This window comes from Nipponia nippon, unplaced genomic scaffold (genome assembly GCF_047370975.1).
Source record: "Nipponia nippon isolate SJK-2023a ecotype South Korea unplaced genomic scaffold, ASM4737097v1 scaffold_1, whole genome shotgun sequence".
NCBI lineage: Eukaryota > Metazoa > Chordata > Aves > Pelecaniformes > Threskiornithidae > Nipponia > Nipponia nippon.
The window spans coordinates 35,690,038-35,707,597 of NW_028262290.1; positions in this window are offsets into that span (position 1 = coordinate 35,690,038).

Here is a 17,560-nt window from a genome sequence, read left to right on the forward strand (position 1 = left end):
CAGTTGGAGCAGCTTACTTCGTTAAGATCCGTATCTATCTGTTCTTCAGTTATTTTCCAGATTTGTCAGTCTGGCCCATTTATTAAATATATCCCAAATAACCAATCAAAAAGCTTTTAAGAATGTTTACATGCAAAGACAAGGAATAAATTATTCAGTATCTGAAATCTAATCATACACAAATTTCTGGAAAGTACTTAACTACGTGCTTACATCCTTCCTCAGGAAGGCAGTAGGCATTCACCAAAGAGACATAGGTCTCGTGCCATCCGGCTCTGCTGTTCTGATTGAACTATGGCCCCAGCCTGGGAATGGGTTTCATACCGCTAAACTGCTAATTTCCAGAGAGGCTATGTGGGAGAGAGAGGCTGCAAGGCTGCAATTTGCAACAACCATGGCGTTGGATGCTGTGCTACACAAATCAGCACACAGGATTTCTCCTTCCCTGGCCTGCTCATGTTGATATGTCATGTCCCTGTTTCATCGTTGATAGTCACTGGATAAAAAGAATAAATCCATGGAGGAGGGCCTTGGAGGCTCGCTCTCCTTCCTTTCCCGGACTGCTTTTGTGATGCTGCTGTCCTCCCATGCTTCCCTTCCAGCCTCCCCAGACTCTAGGAGCACTTCTGTCCAGACCACCCTGCCAATGGTGTTCAAGGGTCCTCTCTTGAGCACATGAGTTACTGGTTCCATCACCACATTTTCTTATATTTAGGCCTGGCTGGCACCTCAGGCACCTAAGTAATTGACTAAATGTTTTTCTAGGTACATGCTTGATAATACTTAAGCACCTGAAATCAAGTTTGTGTCTATGTCAAGCCCTGTACTGAATGAAATGCCCTCTGTTCTTCAGATTTAGGAGGGAGGTCTGAATCACGGACCTGCCAAAAGAGGGACTCTGCCACTGGAAAAGTATTTATTATAAAAACAAGCAGAATGAAAAAATAGGTGTTGCTTTTCACCCAACATTTGGAAGATCAGCACCAGTTTTTTATGCTAGATATGTTCAGCTAATACTGTGATGGCAGTCCTACAAATGCTTGCAGTAATAAACAGAGAATATTTGCTAAACCTTTTTTGTCTGGAATGTGTAGGCAGAGCTCTTGACCTGGTAACTGTACAGGGAAGATTTACGTGCATGCAGCACAGCAGTTTCTAAACATGTTCCAAACGTTATTTAAAGAAACTGTGTTACAGCTCCACCATGGTTTCTTGAATCCCTCTATAGATTCACTCTGATCTTAGCACAGGGGGGTGTCTTTGTCATTGCACGTTAAATTAATGGAGTTGCTTAATATTTTTGCTAATGAGGACATCAAACACGGAACTTCCACTGGAGCCTTTGGCCATAGGGATTTGTTTCTAGCAATGTGTCATCTCCACTTCAGTTCTCAGTTACATTGATGGCATTACTCAAGTGACAAAAATAGCAAGATTATTGCTCATCTATGTATGCATTGGAGTTATTTGCATGAGATTGACAGGGAATGCCTGCCTGTCCTTAAAAACAAGCCAAAAAAGGAAAATATCGTATGATGTTGCAAAATGGCACGTGAATTACCTCACTTTCTCATCTCAGTCTGTCTCGCACTGCAACTCATGTTATAGACACAGTAGAATATGCTAAAGCTTGAAATGGATCTACCACTTACAGACAGAGGACTCTTTTAAGCTTGCTAATCCATTGGAAAAATAGCTCATTCCTTTGGCCAGTGGACACTATCTGTTGAAAACAGTCTCAACACTGAGATTTTATAAATGAAAACATAGAAATACATACAGACATACAAACGTTCATATATATGTGTGTTTAAATGTTTTATATTTATATACATAAATACATGTGTGTGTATATATTTTGTGAATGTGTATTTATCTTATGTATATACAGGTGCTAACATACTGAAACAAAAAGGTATTCCTACAATATAATGTGGATATGAAGAAAAATGACTTTTCTGCAATAGTTGCAACCAAGTATTATGGAGCTGCCAGCAGGAAAGTTAAAATGACTATATAGAATTAAAATAATTTACTTAATTTTAATGATCTAAAGTGAGGGAAAAGCAAGGAAGTAAAAAAAGCAGCAGAAACCAACATATAAATTTTATTTTTAAAATGCCTACCAGTTAAATAAAGCTGGGCTTGCCATTATTATCATATACATACAGTCCTGCCTTCTGAAAGGTTGAGTATCTTCTGTGAGAAGTTAATAAGATACAATATTTAATGTCTAACTATAAAGGGAAAAGAATCTAACAAATTCCAAGCATTAGCAGAGTTGGGTGCATGCCTACATGCATGTGTACAAGTGCATGTGCATATGCATATACATGAGGACGAAAAGTAAGAATCAAAGGATCTGAACGATCTGGCCAAAAGAAAGAGATACTTGTCTAATTTTTGTTTAATGGCAGGTCACTAGTAGCAAAACTTCCTGATAGTCTTTTGAAGTCAAAGCCTAAAGGAGTCACTTTATTACAAACCACAGTGAGAGCTGAAGGCTGGCCGCTTTCTCCATGAGCTGTATTTCAGTTGAGCTCATGAGAAATCCTAGCCAGTCGTGAGCATTAATGAGAGGCTTGCTGGATGTTTATGGCATCGAGCTCGCAGCAGTTGAGGAGAAGGCAGGAGGTATGAGCACAGGAATTATTTACCAACTTCTCGGGCAGTTTCTGTTGTAGTAAATTTCTGAGTATTCCTCTGATTTTCTTCATTTTAGCTGTGATCTCAGTGTACAATAGAAAAAATCATGAACATCTGACAGCCAAAAAAACCTCTCTTCTGTCTTTCTGTTGCCTTTTGGATAAATGAGACAGACAGGAGAAATAATTACCCCTGGGTCAATGCTTACCCCACTAATCATAGTTTCTAGAAGGCTGTTAAGAGCACTGAAAACTAAATGTAAAGTTTTCTTTGGGTTATCTCTGTAATTTTAACTTCTCAGACACTGCGATTTTAAAGGTTTGACATCTTAGATGCAAGACAAGAGCATGCTAACACACACAATCATTTATGGAAATTTATTAGTTGAGTATTTCCTTTCATGCCCTCTGGCACAAGACCAGCGTATTTTATTTTTTTCTACAGCCCACATTTCTAAATAACAACTGAAGCAGTACTGAAGGCAAAGACTTGGAGAGCTTAAAAAACATAGTAAATGGTTACAAGGCAGCGAGAACAGCTAGTTATAAAAGCAAACACTAAGAAAAATAAAGTGGTTTAGATGCATAAACCCCTCAGGTTTTATAGCTCAGTTGTAACAGTATTTATCAAATGATCTGATACATTGTCTTAGAATAAATTCTGACTGTGGCATGCCCATGAGCAGATTACAGCATCCTCCACTGCCTCTGCATCTGCCTATCCCTTGCTCCTAATGATATATTTACTCCTCTTAATGGCTTGGATACTGAGACGATTTCAAGTGTAGATTTTCATGGGGGAAAGGAGGATGAAGAGACACTCAGTGTCCCTGACACACAGGAATAAAACAACTGAGAGATAAACATGCAAAAATGGTACTGGCAAAGACAGACACAGCCTGCTACATATATTTTTCCAAAGTAAATCTGAATTTCTCTTCACCAACATTGGTAGCTTAGCCAGAAATGCTTTGGTAATGTGGCAGGACATGAGATTTGTAATTTATAAGAGATCAATGGTACCAGGACTTTGTTATTCTCTCTTTGACACTGACCAAGATAACCCAATTCAAATGACCGTAGCGTGAGTATTTTCCTGGTCTCTTGTTAGCAATACAGATTTTTTGATCCTTCGCCTGGGACCCTCTAAAGCAATTATGCCCGTTTTTATTTATACACGTATCTAAACCTACTGTTTTGGACTTGTTTTCAATTTGTGACAATGTGCCCCTCAGGTCACCAAGCCTGAACTTTTGAGTTAACCCAACCTGTTAGGAAAACTCAGAGCTTCATGGACTGGGTCAGGGGAGCACAGCTTTGCATATTGAATAAACCACTGCATATTCTTATCCTCTAAAATTCATTTCATTTCAATTTCCGTGGCTGTCTGTGCTTGTATATGTTCTTATATAAGGGTCATGACTGATTAGCGTATAATTGCAAAAAGAACAGTTTAACAGTGTCTAAAGTCTTTTTAAAGGAGTCTCCAACACTTCAACAGACATTGCTCCTGAGGGTGGATTAATCATTTGCTGGCTCAAATGTGTTTGTATCCCTGGACTGTCACATTTGGAAACAATGATCAGAGGAAACTATGAAAGAGTTAATTATGTCTTGTCTGCCATCCATGACATATTAAATACTTCTGCTGGAAACTACAATTTTCAGATTAGATCCAACATCACCTATTGTGACAATTACCTTCAATTTTAACTTGCTAGAAATACTACTGGGATTGGAGAGATTAAATTTTACATAACTAGATACATTATGCAATTAGGTGTATTATAGTGAGGGTTCAAAGTAACAAACACATCTTACTAATTTGTTGTTAAGAAACTTTTTTAATGATTTATTTTTAAACAATTCTGTGGGATTTTTTCCTGACTGAACTGAAAAATCAATACTGATAATAGTATTCATCCAATTTCATGAGTTCTAGCTCCAACATTTATGAAGCAGCATTGTCATATATTCAGTGTTATTTCAGTATAAATATCTGATTTCTGAATGAACTAGTCCATTTATTTCCATGTGATCTGACAGAAATAATTTTCAGCAAATACTGTTCCTATGAGAATCATTCATTATTTTTCTTTCATTCTCAGATAAATAAAGCTGGAAATTTTAGAACTGCTAGAAATATGACCAGTGGCTGAAATTCTTCCAGAAGTCTCCCTATGCATTATTTTATGATGTTGTGTGTTTGTCTGAGTCATATGGAGTTCAAGTCACACTCTACAAATATAAAGATTATATTTTATTTTTAAGTTAAATTCAACTGGCTTATATATGTACAAAGACATGAGGTATGAAGAATTGTTGAAACCAGGTTAATCTCAAAAGCCACAAAGTTAACCCACCAGTTCTGGCAACAGTTTTGTTATTGTGTGTTGCAGTTGTATTTTGCAAAGCAATTCAAAGGCTGTTGTCCTATGACAGCCAGTCTGGAAAAATATGACTTGAAAGTTTCTTATCATCAGAATCCTGAATCCTTGTACAAGAGCAGTTGCTTTATGTTCAAATCCAGTACCATAAAGTTCAATGCCATAGATGACAGATATGATAAATACGATAATTTCGGTGCTATAAAATGATAGGAGCAATCTCACATCCACTCACTGAGGAACCATTTTGCTTCAGCAGCCCTGAAAGGTTAGAAGTAGTCATTTGAACCTAAGTCTATTCTGGTTTTGCTGCAAAGCTGATTTTTGGGCTGGGTTAGCATTCATCATGTGGTGCTAAATTAGACCAGAATTTCCCCTACAGTAAAATCAAAACATTGTTTTCAACAATTTGTTTTTCACTATTCAAAAAGCAAAGCCTGCAAATAGAAGCCAGCTGGTGAGCAGCTTAGGTTCAGTGCTTAGGATAGCTACTGGGGTGCCAGAGCTCCTGTGCATGTCTGTGATCCTTGGTGCAACCAGGAGGTAAATGGGGTCTTCAGGAAGCAGTTAGGAGGTCTCAGGCCACTGAATGGTTTAATATTTCAAAGCTGTGTCAGGGTAGGTTCAAGACTTGACATTAGGAAGGGTTTCTTTACAGAGAGGGTGGTCAAACACTGGAACAGGCTTCCTAGAGAGGTGATCGATTCCCCAAGCCTGTCAGTGTTTAAGACGTATTTGAAAAACGCCCTTAATAACATGCTTTAACTTTTGCCCTGAAGCGGCCAGGCAGTTGGACAAAATCATTGTTGTAGGTCCCTTCCAACTGAACTATTCCATTCTGTTCTGTTCTATTCTATTCTGTTCTCTGAAAGGGCTTCAGGGAATCCTGATATTCAGGATACATTTCATCATTGCTATTGGTTTAATAGTGAGACGTGGGTGAGAATCCATACTAGCCAGTTCACAGAGGTTTGGGGGTTGGTTTTGGTGAGTATCCCATAACCACCTTGTAGTTAAGTTCTTTTGAGCAGATTCTGCTTGATTTCACCTGATCAGATTCCAGTCACACTACAGAAAAATTAGGTTTTGGGAACACAGCAACAATGTCAGATACTCAGATTCTAGTTCTTTAGGGTGTGTTCTGCAGCTTCACTGAAATTCATGAGAACAGGATTCAAACCAGGCTGTGATCCCTACAGCTGCCATCTTGGGTTACCTTTCAACTTGTAGAAAATAAACCAGCCTCTCTTAACATCCAGAAACTGCATATTTTACATGAATATCTATTTTAAGAATGATATTAGAAAGGCAAGTCTAGACAATATTGAACAAAACCAGACCTTTACGTATGCCATAAAGGAAAATGGGAGCTGTCTCCTAAGGCTAAAACTAAGTATTAAATATGACATATGAAAAAAATCTCCATTAAAATGAAATTGTGCAGTGAACTGCATTATTAATACCGAAATTAAATGTGAACAAATAAGACAAGGAACTGAATGAATAAATAATCCACTTAAAAAGGTCATTTGAATAGTTCAGAACAGCTCTACAGGATAATTTGGAAAGGAGAAAATATTTTATATTCAAGCTGTATTGAAATAAAAACATATTTATGTTGATATGATAACTTTATGTGAAAGTATAATGCTGGAATGTAAGTTAGCATGTTAACAGGTTTGAACTCCCTAAAACTATAGACTCAAGTGCTGGCAAAGTGAACAAAGACCTTATATCTTTCTAAGTCAGACCAGTTAAATTCCATACAATTTTCCAGATGAGACTTCAGAGACTCCGGTTTTGGAATTCTGGACATGATTTTGCTACTTACCAGCCCCTGACTGCATGTGCATATTTTGTTGTTTGATATTTCTTATTGCTTTGTTAGTAAGAAAAATAACTTTATACACACAATTAAGACCACCTTTACACAGTACCGATAACTGAAGTTTATCTGCTGTATATGTAACGCATAAGGCAGAGTTGATTATATTCCTGTGATTCAGCACATGGTACACTGTCAAACCTTTCTGAATAAATATGTGTGTGTGTGCATGTGGTTGTGTTTGTAAATTAATATTATGACAAGAACATTTCTAAATGGTCACATAGTTGTTTGGTTAGTCTAAGTTGCAGGATGGAGTGGAAGAGTTGGACAGAAAATAACATTTCAGCAGTTTTTTGGAAGGTGTGAAAATCTTGTAGAATTCAGACTAATGGTAGTCAACTTAGCCTATCTCCAGTTACAGAATACCGCAAAACTAAAAACATTTTTTTGACACACTCTGTTATATTTCTGCAAAGATTACTCATTCACAGCTCTACCCTCTGTTTCCATTTTGCTGCCATCTTTGGGTTACAGGACCTTACCAAGGAATGGCTGGTTGGGTTACCTTCGGTGAAGGTAAGCTGATTCATACTGCGTGATTTTGGCGACATGAAACACTATGCTTTACCTACACAGGGATTCATCCCCCTTACTGAACTGAACCATTGCTTCCAGCAGCAAATGCACCCTGTACTGCAGTGGGCAGTGCCCTGTTGGGCATCTGGAAGTGCCAGGCAAGGGGCTGCAGTGCCAACACAGAGTAACTCTGTGGTGCACACACAGGGAACCTGTCGTTGTCATACACCCAGGTGACTACCTGTTCAGACAAACAATATGTGAGAGCTACCATTTTTGGACTATATGACACCAGCAGGTCTGCATTAGCATGAAAATATAACTGAGCTTCATTTACAGGTTAGTCCTTCAATAAGAGTCATGTCTTTCTTTGGCTTTGATGTGGCCATGATCACATTCTTAAACAAATTTGATGTCCTAATATTAGCTAAAAACTCACGTTATTTTCCTAAAGAAAATATTCTTCCCCGTATTCCAGGATGTCTTCACAGTACCCTCCAAATTAGGGTTACCTCATGGAGAATTTACAAATATTGTAGTCTTTTATTCTTTTGCGGATTGACTCCCTAGGTATGCCATAATGAGTACAATCTCCTGTTCATTGCTGTCCTGTCATAAACTCTGTACACAGAGTTCAGTTGCCAAAGGACCAAAGCTGCTACCACTCTGAAAAAAAAAAAAAAATCTATTATTTTGCTGATGTTTCTGCCAACTTCAGTCCTAGAGGACTGGAAAACTTAGTCCAACTCAGTCTGAAATTTGGAAAGTTCACATCAGTTTGCATATGGAACTAGAGTCAGATCCTGACCTGGTATAAATTGTTCTGTAGGTGTAAAAAGATCCCTTATGGATCTTTTTTATGGAGCTTCAAGCTTCTGAATATGCAGAGATTCTCCCATAATTAATCTCAACTGGATGCACAACAATAAGTTGCAATGTTACATTGGAAAATTCTTAAAACACTCCAGATGGTTGTAAATCAGGAAAGCTGGTGTTGACTGCTGGCACTGAAAGTGAATATTTGACTTTAGGACAAGACTTTAACCTTTTAAATCTGTGTATTAAATAGGAGTAAACTCATCCAGACCATTGGATTTTGGTAGGCTCAGAAACTCATTACTGTTTACAAAGTACCTTTCAGATTTTGGCAAGAAAATACTATAGAACTCTAATGTGTTATATTATTATAATGATATCTTGAACACTTTCAGGTTCTTGAATACCTAAAATAGTTGATGAAGATGAATAAGTTGATTAAACAAAGGGAAGCTTAATATAGCTCTGTGGTGAACATCACCAGTAGTGGAAGAAGAAGTGCACAAAAGTATATGACATTTTAATTGAATGTTAGAAAAATATACATTTATTAAAAGGTTATTGTGCCTCAACATGCCAATGTTCTTTGCAATTTGTTATAGCTTTTGAATAGTCCTCTAACAAAGGGATGTTATTGCAAAATGCTGTAAGAAGAGACGGCAGATTTTACTGATTTTTTTTGTGGTCCCCACTGAAGACTACCCATCATTTTAGACAAATGGGAGGGGGTGAAACAGGATGCAGAAACCACCAAGCTAAAGAACAGGATGTTCTGTACTTCAAGTCCCAAAGATACTGGCCTGTATTCTGGGCAGGTTAAAGTAACCAGTGAACTATCACTGGTCATCTATTTTCAGGGATTTTTAGGTTACAGTTTAATTTTTCATTCCAGACTGACTGACAGAGCTATTTGAAGAGATAATACTTCTGTCCTGGTTTCAGATGGGATAGAGTTAATTTTCTTCTTAGTAGCTGGTATAGTGCTGTGGTTTGGATTTAGTATGAGAATAATGTTGATAACACACTGATGTTTTGGTTCTTGTCCAGTAGAGTTTACACAGTCAAGGGCTTTTCAGCTTCCCATGCTCTGCCAGGTGCACAAGAAGCTGGGAGGGAGCACAGCCAGGACAGCTGACCCAGACTGGCCAAAGGGCTATGCCATACCATATGACGTCACGTTCAGTATATAAAGCTGGGGGAAGAAGAAGGAAGTGGGGGACTTTCGGAGTGATGGTGTTTGTCTTCCCAAGTAACCGTTACACGTGATGGAGCCCTGCTTTCCTGAGGATAGCTGAACACCTGCCTGCCCATGGGAAGCAGTGAATGAATTCCTTGTTTTGCTTTGCTTGTGCACACGGCTTTTGCTTTACCTATTAAACAGTGTTTATCTCAACCAGTGAGTTTTCTTACTTTTACTCTTCCGATTCTCTCCCTCATCCCACTGGGGGGGAGTGAGCAAGAGGCTGTGCGGTGCTTGGTTGCTGGCTGGGGTCAAACCACGACAACTTCTAAAAATTAAACAAACAAACCAAAAAAGCACTCTTTTCTGAGTTGTTGTCACAGAGGTTGCAGCTGATTTTGAATTTGTGGCTAAGGCCAGCAAGAGATAAAAAACAGAAGCAGATAAGGGGTCCTGGGACAACTTGCCTGGACAGGAGACAGCTGCTACCTAGACAGGAGTGCACAGACACTGGATCTGATGGAGCACAAGGAACTTCGGGAACAGAACATCTGGTTGTGGCAAACACAGCTGTCAGTCCCAGGAGGATGGGCTACTGTCCTTGAGTTATAAACAGGTTTTTTGAGATTTTATTGGTAGTGGAGTGAAAGCAGAGGTGTAGGAGAGAACTCTGGTCTGCAACAGTGAACAACATAGTCAATAATCTCTGAGATATGACTTCCCTTAATTGCTATATAATGTGAAGAGAGCAATGCACTGCATATTGTGCCTCTCATCTTTATAATTGACATGATAACCTTATCACGGATAAAAGCAGTAAGAAAAGTAGTAAGTTTTATCAAATTGCACTTTTTTATACTTTAAAAAATATAGGTATCATGCCCATATCCACAGTATCTTAGTTCTCTTTGATATCAAAGAACTACCAGTTGATACAAAGCTACTTGAATAGGTAATCCCTGTTTTCCACTGAAATATTGAGTGAAAAGGAAACAAACAAGCTAGTAATTAATGATTGAAATGTCATCTCTGCAACAAAATCTTTTCTTATGTTGATTTCCTTATTCTAGTTTTGATTCAGCTCTGTTTTTCTGAGTTTTCAAAGATTTTCCCAACAAGAATTTCACCTTGCTAAACTGTGAAAACTTTTCTCCATGTGTGGAAAGTATATGATTCTACTGAATATTGCAGATTTTCTATTTTTTTATTAAGGCTTGAATGTTTTGCTACCATGAGATTATGTTGTCATAATGTCATGTCATAAAACCTGTAATTAAAAATCTTATACCTGTAGAGGGCCACACTCCGCCTTTCTTTTACACCTTTAATAATGTACTATTTTTTTGCAGTCACTGGAATTGTTCCAATTTCTATTTGTGTAAACCAAAAGAGAATTTGGCCTAATGGGCCATGTTTATTCCTGCTATAATTCCACTTAGTTTAGTGGCTTAGCTTAAGGGTGAATTTATCCTTAAATATAGTAATGTTTGCATTTTACATAAAGCTGAAGTTTGAAAAGGTATTCCCAATAGCAGTGTTTCTTTTCATTACAGCAGACAGTAGCTGAGATTTCCCTAACAATACCAGAAATAACAACAATATTGCTTGTTCTTGCTTCAGTGCATTTCAACTTCAAAACAGCTTTACCATTCTCAGAAGAAGGCTTTTTGATAATCTGATTTATAGCGATTCCAGGCACTTGCCTGCAGCAAAAGGGGGATGGGGGAAAGGAAGCAGAGTCTAAAGGGCAAAATCAACTAGGACTTAGTTCTATTTATAAACAGGAACACTATAATAAGATGCCTTCATTGGCAGTTGTCTCCATGTTGAAATTACATTACGACCAGTTACAAGGTTTGAAATGAATTATAAAACATTCAAAGCAAATTAGCCTTTACTGGTCCATTCAACTAGATCAATTGCTACAGCATTTTATTTCTACGGGGTGATCTACACAGTAGCTTATTCATGCAGTACCAGAGCGTTAATGACATTACCTATCATTTTTAACAAGGATGTGCCAAGATAAACTCCTGCTGTATGTTACAAAATGAATAGGAATACTAATAAAACACACTTGCTTAGCATTCTTCACCTTTCATGTGCTGCACAAAGAAAAAATTCTGAATTCTCACGATGCTTTTGTGAAGGGAAATACCAATTACGCTATTCCAGAAAAAGGCTATAGCTGCAACTACGTGTATTTTTAAGGTGTGGCATTGTTAACACCTAGTGGATCCTTAAAACACCCCTCCCCCATTATCTATGTTGTTATCCAGCCAACAATCCAAAAGAGCAGGAAAACATTTTAAAAAACCCAGAAATATAAAAGCCTTCAGAAGCTTCATACATGGCTGTCACAAAAGCTCTAGAGCAACCTTCCAAAACCTAGCTAGAAAATATGAGAGTATTCTTTTCTTAGAAACAAAATGATAGTGTATAAAATACAGATTGTCTAAGCTGAAAATATAATTAGTACATTCATAAATGTACGCACTGATGATTTTTTTGTTATTTCTACAATTAATATTCTGTTTTTAACCCTTTCCAAACTGCAGGTAGAGCAGGGAAAATTTTCAAAAGAGCTTTTTACTTGTGGAATACATTGTCTTGGCATTGTCCGGTTTCTCCCTCCTGAAAGGGCAGACTGTATTAAGAGGCAAAAATGTAGCTTCCATTAGCTCAGGGTGATATTTTCCAGTGCTGTGGTTAGTATCTTTTTGTGATGCAACAGGACAGATCAATTCAGGTTACAATATCTTCTCTTTCATTGTAGCAAAGGCACCCAAATACAGAGCCTGGCCTAATAACATCAAAGAGATTTGCCTTAGCAGGACTAAAAAAGTAAGAGAGTTAGATGTGGAAGCAAACGTTTTCACCTTCTCCCAGCTTTTTTACCTGAGGTTTGTAAAGTATGTACATCTTTCTCCCTCTGTGAACCTGTTCTAGGTACACTCGATCATAAGCGGATTAGCAAGGGACAAAATCGCCAAAGTATTAGATGTTTCTGTGGGTCATGAAGTCCAGCACCCCTTTTGACAGTGGACTAAAGTGGGTGCCTGGAGAAAACAGGACAGTATACATTTCTCCAAGTACTCTCCAAGACTCCAGGTCTCAGCAGCTCGAAGACTTCCTAATGGAAGATGTGGGTTTTGTATATTCAGAGCCCTCAATGAAATCTTCTACCAAGAAGTTGCCCATAAACCTGTTTCTAGGAACAAGGAGATCCACAGCTTACCCATGTTCCTTTGGATGAAGGACAGTCTCCCTCTGTTCATTAAGGACCTCCCTCCTCCTAGCACCACTTGAGGGCTGCTGGCTCTTGTGCTGGAGCAGACACTGAACAATGGAGTCCTCTTCCCTGCCATTTTACAGACCTCTATCATATCCTCTAGACTGAAGAAATTTATTTATTTAGTCATTCCTCACATGGAAAATGTACTGTACCTGTGACCATTCTTTCTGCTTTTCTCTGAAGTCTGCTGTTGCTATTATACCTTTCTGGAGATGGGAGAACCAACCATAATGGCCATAGGAAAAACTCTTTTTTATGCCATAGCCATTCTATGCACCAGACCTCATTGATACACAATATGACATCGTAGAAAGCTTAAACTGGGCTCCCATCAGTGCAACCCCTCCTTCAGTGTTGTCCAGCTTCTGTGGGTATCCATCATGAGCAAAGTCAGGTATAACATATCACAGTTGTTTATCTGAAGGCAGCAAGCACATGGATCGCTATGATCAGGTCTTTGTCTGGGAAAAAAGACTAACAAATATGAGATGGAGAAATGAAATTTTGCAAACTGATATGTAATTAAACAAAATGGGTGTGAAAGAATATTACATGCAATCAAAACCATGTGGTAGTGTTTCACCTCCACTTTGCACAGATTTAAATGACTGTATCTGAGGGAAAGCAGTGGGAATGATGTGTCTGGAATTCTAGAAGGGGAATGGTAGACCACAGGTTTTGGTTTGGACCCACTGCTGTATAAATGCACTTACAAGGCTGCTTTAGCTCTTAGGATATTTTGCCTGCATTTTTTTCTGAGATTTCTCTTCAGAGTTTGTGCAAGAAAGAAAAAAATGATGTGTGGAAGAAGAAAAGGTACCTAAGGTAGTGGTAAAGAAGACAGAGAAGATTACTTTGTACAAACTTTCAGTTTAGTGGCATATCTTATATCATCTTGTGATTGTGATGCTCTAAATGTGAGAGCTCTTTGAATTTTCTAGTGATAAAAGTGATTAAGTGTGCACTGCATTAAAGATTCTTAGATTCGAAACCAGTGGAGTATGTTCTAAGTTCATCTCCAAGAAAACCGCCAAAGAAATGCAGACAGCTGTCTACCTGACTGCCTCACATATCAAATGCATTGGCGTTGCAAATAGTGAAACATATCACACTCATGAACAAGTTGCTGAATAGGTTCATGCTGTATGAAAGTCACTAACAGACCACTTAGAAGATCACAGCCATTTTATCATTTAAAGTAATTTGTAGGAACCTTAGCTGATAAAAGAAATTTCAGTTGGCTGACATATGTGGAAAATAATATACTTTCAGTATTTCATATTGATAGAACAGAAGATTAGCTAGAATTGCATGAAATACTCCAGAGAAAGTAAGTATAGATATAAAAGAGTTGGGCTGCTTTCCTTGTCTTTTCCAGAGGCACATCTTAAAACTGGATGCTATGTCCAAGGACGTTGTTCTGAAAGAAGAAATACATTTTGTGTATATTAAGACTTGAGATTTCTCTGTTCCCCCTTAGAATACAAACATATGCAAAGCTTTTTGCCCTCTTCATGCCTAGCATGGCAAGCACATTAAGCATTTGTATTCTTTAAAGGGTGCAGCATAATTTTCTAGTTGTAGCATAAAATATGGCAACTCCTTGTTAGTCAGGCTGCAAGTCACACATTCAGGAAAGAAATGGACCAACCTTTAGGGATGAATTAATGCTTCTTGTGCTAGGGTGCTAGAAGTGCAGTCAATGTAAGATCTCTATCCTGGTTTCAGCTGGAATAGAGTTAATTTTCTTCCTAGTAGCTAGTATAGTGCTGTGGTTTGGATTTAGGATGACAATAATGTTGATAACACACTGATGTTTTAGTTGTTGCTAAGTAGCACTTACACTGGTCAAGGACTTTTTCAGTTTCCCATGCTCTACCAGGTGCACAAGAAGCTGGGAGGGGACACAGCCAGGACAGCTGACCCAAACTGGCCAAAGGGCTATGCCATACCGTATGACATCAAGCTCAGTATATAAACTGGGGGGAGCTGGCTGGGGGGCAGCGATCACTGCTCAAGGACAGACTGGGCATTGGTCAGTGGGTGGTGAGCAATTGCATTGTGCATCACTTGTTTTGTATATTCTTTTATTATTATTATTAATTATTATTATTATTTTCTCTTCCTCTGCTGTCCTGTTAAGCTGTCTTTATCTGAACCCATGGGTTTTAATTTTTTTTTTCCAATTCTCTCCCCCATCCCACCTGGAGAGGGGTGGGGAGGGTGAGGAAGCGGCTGTGTGTTGCTTAGCTGCCAACTGGGGTTAAACCACAACAGTCCCTAAACAAGTCTGTACAGGTCTCAGATTTTTTTTTCTGTAATTCCTTACAGTTGAATAGCCTAATTCTAAGACTGTTAACAATCTAATGGAAAACAAGAAATGTTTCACTTGTGCATCCAACATTAGTCATGCTGCTGGAAGTGTCCACCCAGTACACAGTTCACAGATTATGGGGGTAAAATGGGCATCTGCCTAGGGGATGAAGAAGTCATTAATATGTTTCCAAAGAAAAGGGAAAAGCCAATTCTCAATGCCAATGATCACAGTCTCCCAAAGGCTGTGCAACTTCTGCCTTTTCCTTTAAGGAGAGACTACTTCTACCTTCCTCAGGTTTTCTCTGGATACTTTTTCCTGTGAGCCTCTATGCCTTCTCTTCATCTATATCTGTATGTAAAAAATAATTGATAAAAAATGGTAAGAAAATTAAAGAACTGTCTGAATGGAACAAAAGCAAAACAGGAATGGCATGAGTAGGTTTAGGTTAAGCAGTTCCTATACTGAAGCAGGGAAAGCTACAGCTGTGACAGCACAAAGCAAAGAAGGGAGTTATTTGAAAGTAATCAATAACTATAAAGTGAGGAGCTGAAGAAGTCATGGAGAGAGAGAAGTGTGAGGATACTTCCTATTAGGAGCTATAGCTATACGTATGTGGGAGACAGCGACCATCCATCAACAACTTGCTAATAAGGTAGAGAAACAAGATTTTTTTTTTTAATGTGCAACCTGGTCCAGACAAAAGGCACGTTGGGTTTCTCATTACAAAATGTGACTTAAGTGATAGTAGAAATAATTTGCACATCGTTGGGAAGTGTCTAAGAACCAGAACTTTATGTCCCACTCCCAAAAAAGACTGGAATCTCTGGTAGGAGCTACATCTGAGGCGCTGCCAGTAACTGATCTGCAGATGGGGCGTGCCCCTGGGGATGATTTCCACATTGGTTTTAAATAAACCCCTCAAATGGTGGGTAGTAAACTTCTCTTTCAGAGGGCCATCTCTTCAGGGTAGGAAAGAGTTCAGCTGAAAGCATCAAGTAAATCAAAACAGGTTTATTAGCCTGTAATGAATGGTATATGTGAACCAAATCAGGTGAGAAGAAAAGAATTACACAGAGCAAAATGGGCACCTGCTGTACTATGAGCAGCTGTATAGCTAGCAAGCTTATATAAATTATAGAGTATTGGATTTCAGACAAGACCACCAGATTTACCCAGCACAACACTGATGAATTCAGAAGGAAATGAGAAATATTACTGCAGTGCAAAAAGCACTGCAAGCCAACCGGTACAGACCTTCCCCTTGCATAGAGCTGAGTGTGTTACTCATTTAGTCAGGGAATTTCAAAGCAGTAAGCCAAGTTCCACACTCCCATTGTAAGTACCTCCCTTAGAGCCCTTTGACAATGCAAACCCTAACAATTAATGCAGCTTTATTTAACAAAACCCTTTTTTTTGCATGTTTTTTTCCCTGCTGAGTTCTGGTTGCACAATCCTTGTCTGATTGTATTACAGCATCTACTTTCAAACCTGTTTTCATAGCTGATGGAAAGAAAAACACTAATATTATACAAATGGAAACTGCAGGTAGAGTTCTTCCATTGCCAGTTTTTAGTTGGTTTTGTGTTTGGCTTGAACGGGTATGATAAATACCTTACAAGAAGAAATGGACTAGACAGCACTTTCTTGTTTAATTCACAAGGCTTGATTTGGAGTTAGGGGAGAGTAGAGCAAGGGCTCTGATCAGTCATTTCTCTTTTTTTTTTTTTTTTCCGCATATTAAAAATGAAGGTACTAAGTTTCACAGCCTAAAGAATTTAATAACTTAAATAAGATCAACAATGTAACTAAACTTAAGAGAACTGTGAAAACTGCCCAAGACCTAAAGATGTGACAAGAAAGCAATAGATAAATGCTATGTGTCAATATGTTTCTGTCTTTTTAATGGACAGTTCAGAGCTCTGACAATCTAAACAAATGGAGTGCATTAAACAAAGGGGCAGTAGAGTTAAACCCACTGTTGGGTTTGTGTGTTCCCAAACTACTCGTGCATGTTGCTTTATACATGATCATAGAACCAACATTCACACACAGAAGACATGGGTACTTATTCTTTTTTTATAGAAGGCCTGTGTGCAAACTAGGAATTTTTCAGATTTTCTGTGAAATGGACATTGTTATGAGATGTCTGAGCTCTATCCAAGCCTTGGGTGCCAAAAAGGGAATTATTTAGGCATCAGGAGTCTCCTCGAGCAGGGAAGCAGCTCAGTACATGTGTGTTGCGTGGTCAATAGGCCATGAACAGGAGATACACATTCCTCTGAATCACAAAGGTAGCTCTCCCATTCATCTCAGCCTACGAAATGTCCTAGCCAGAAAGACAGCTGTGCACAAAAACAAAGGCAAAAAGTAATTACGGTCCTTGATACACTAGGAAGTGACAGAAGGTTGCAGGGCCTGTCAGCCTTCTTTGGTGAGCCAACAAATGCCATGGTGCTTGACAGCCCTGCTTGCTGCATAAGGCTGAGAGCAAATCCCAAGGTGCCGCAGAGCCTGCC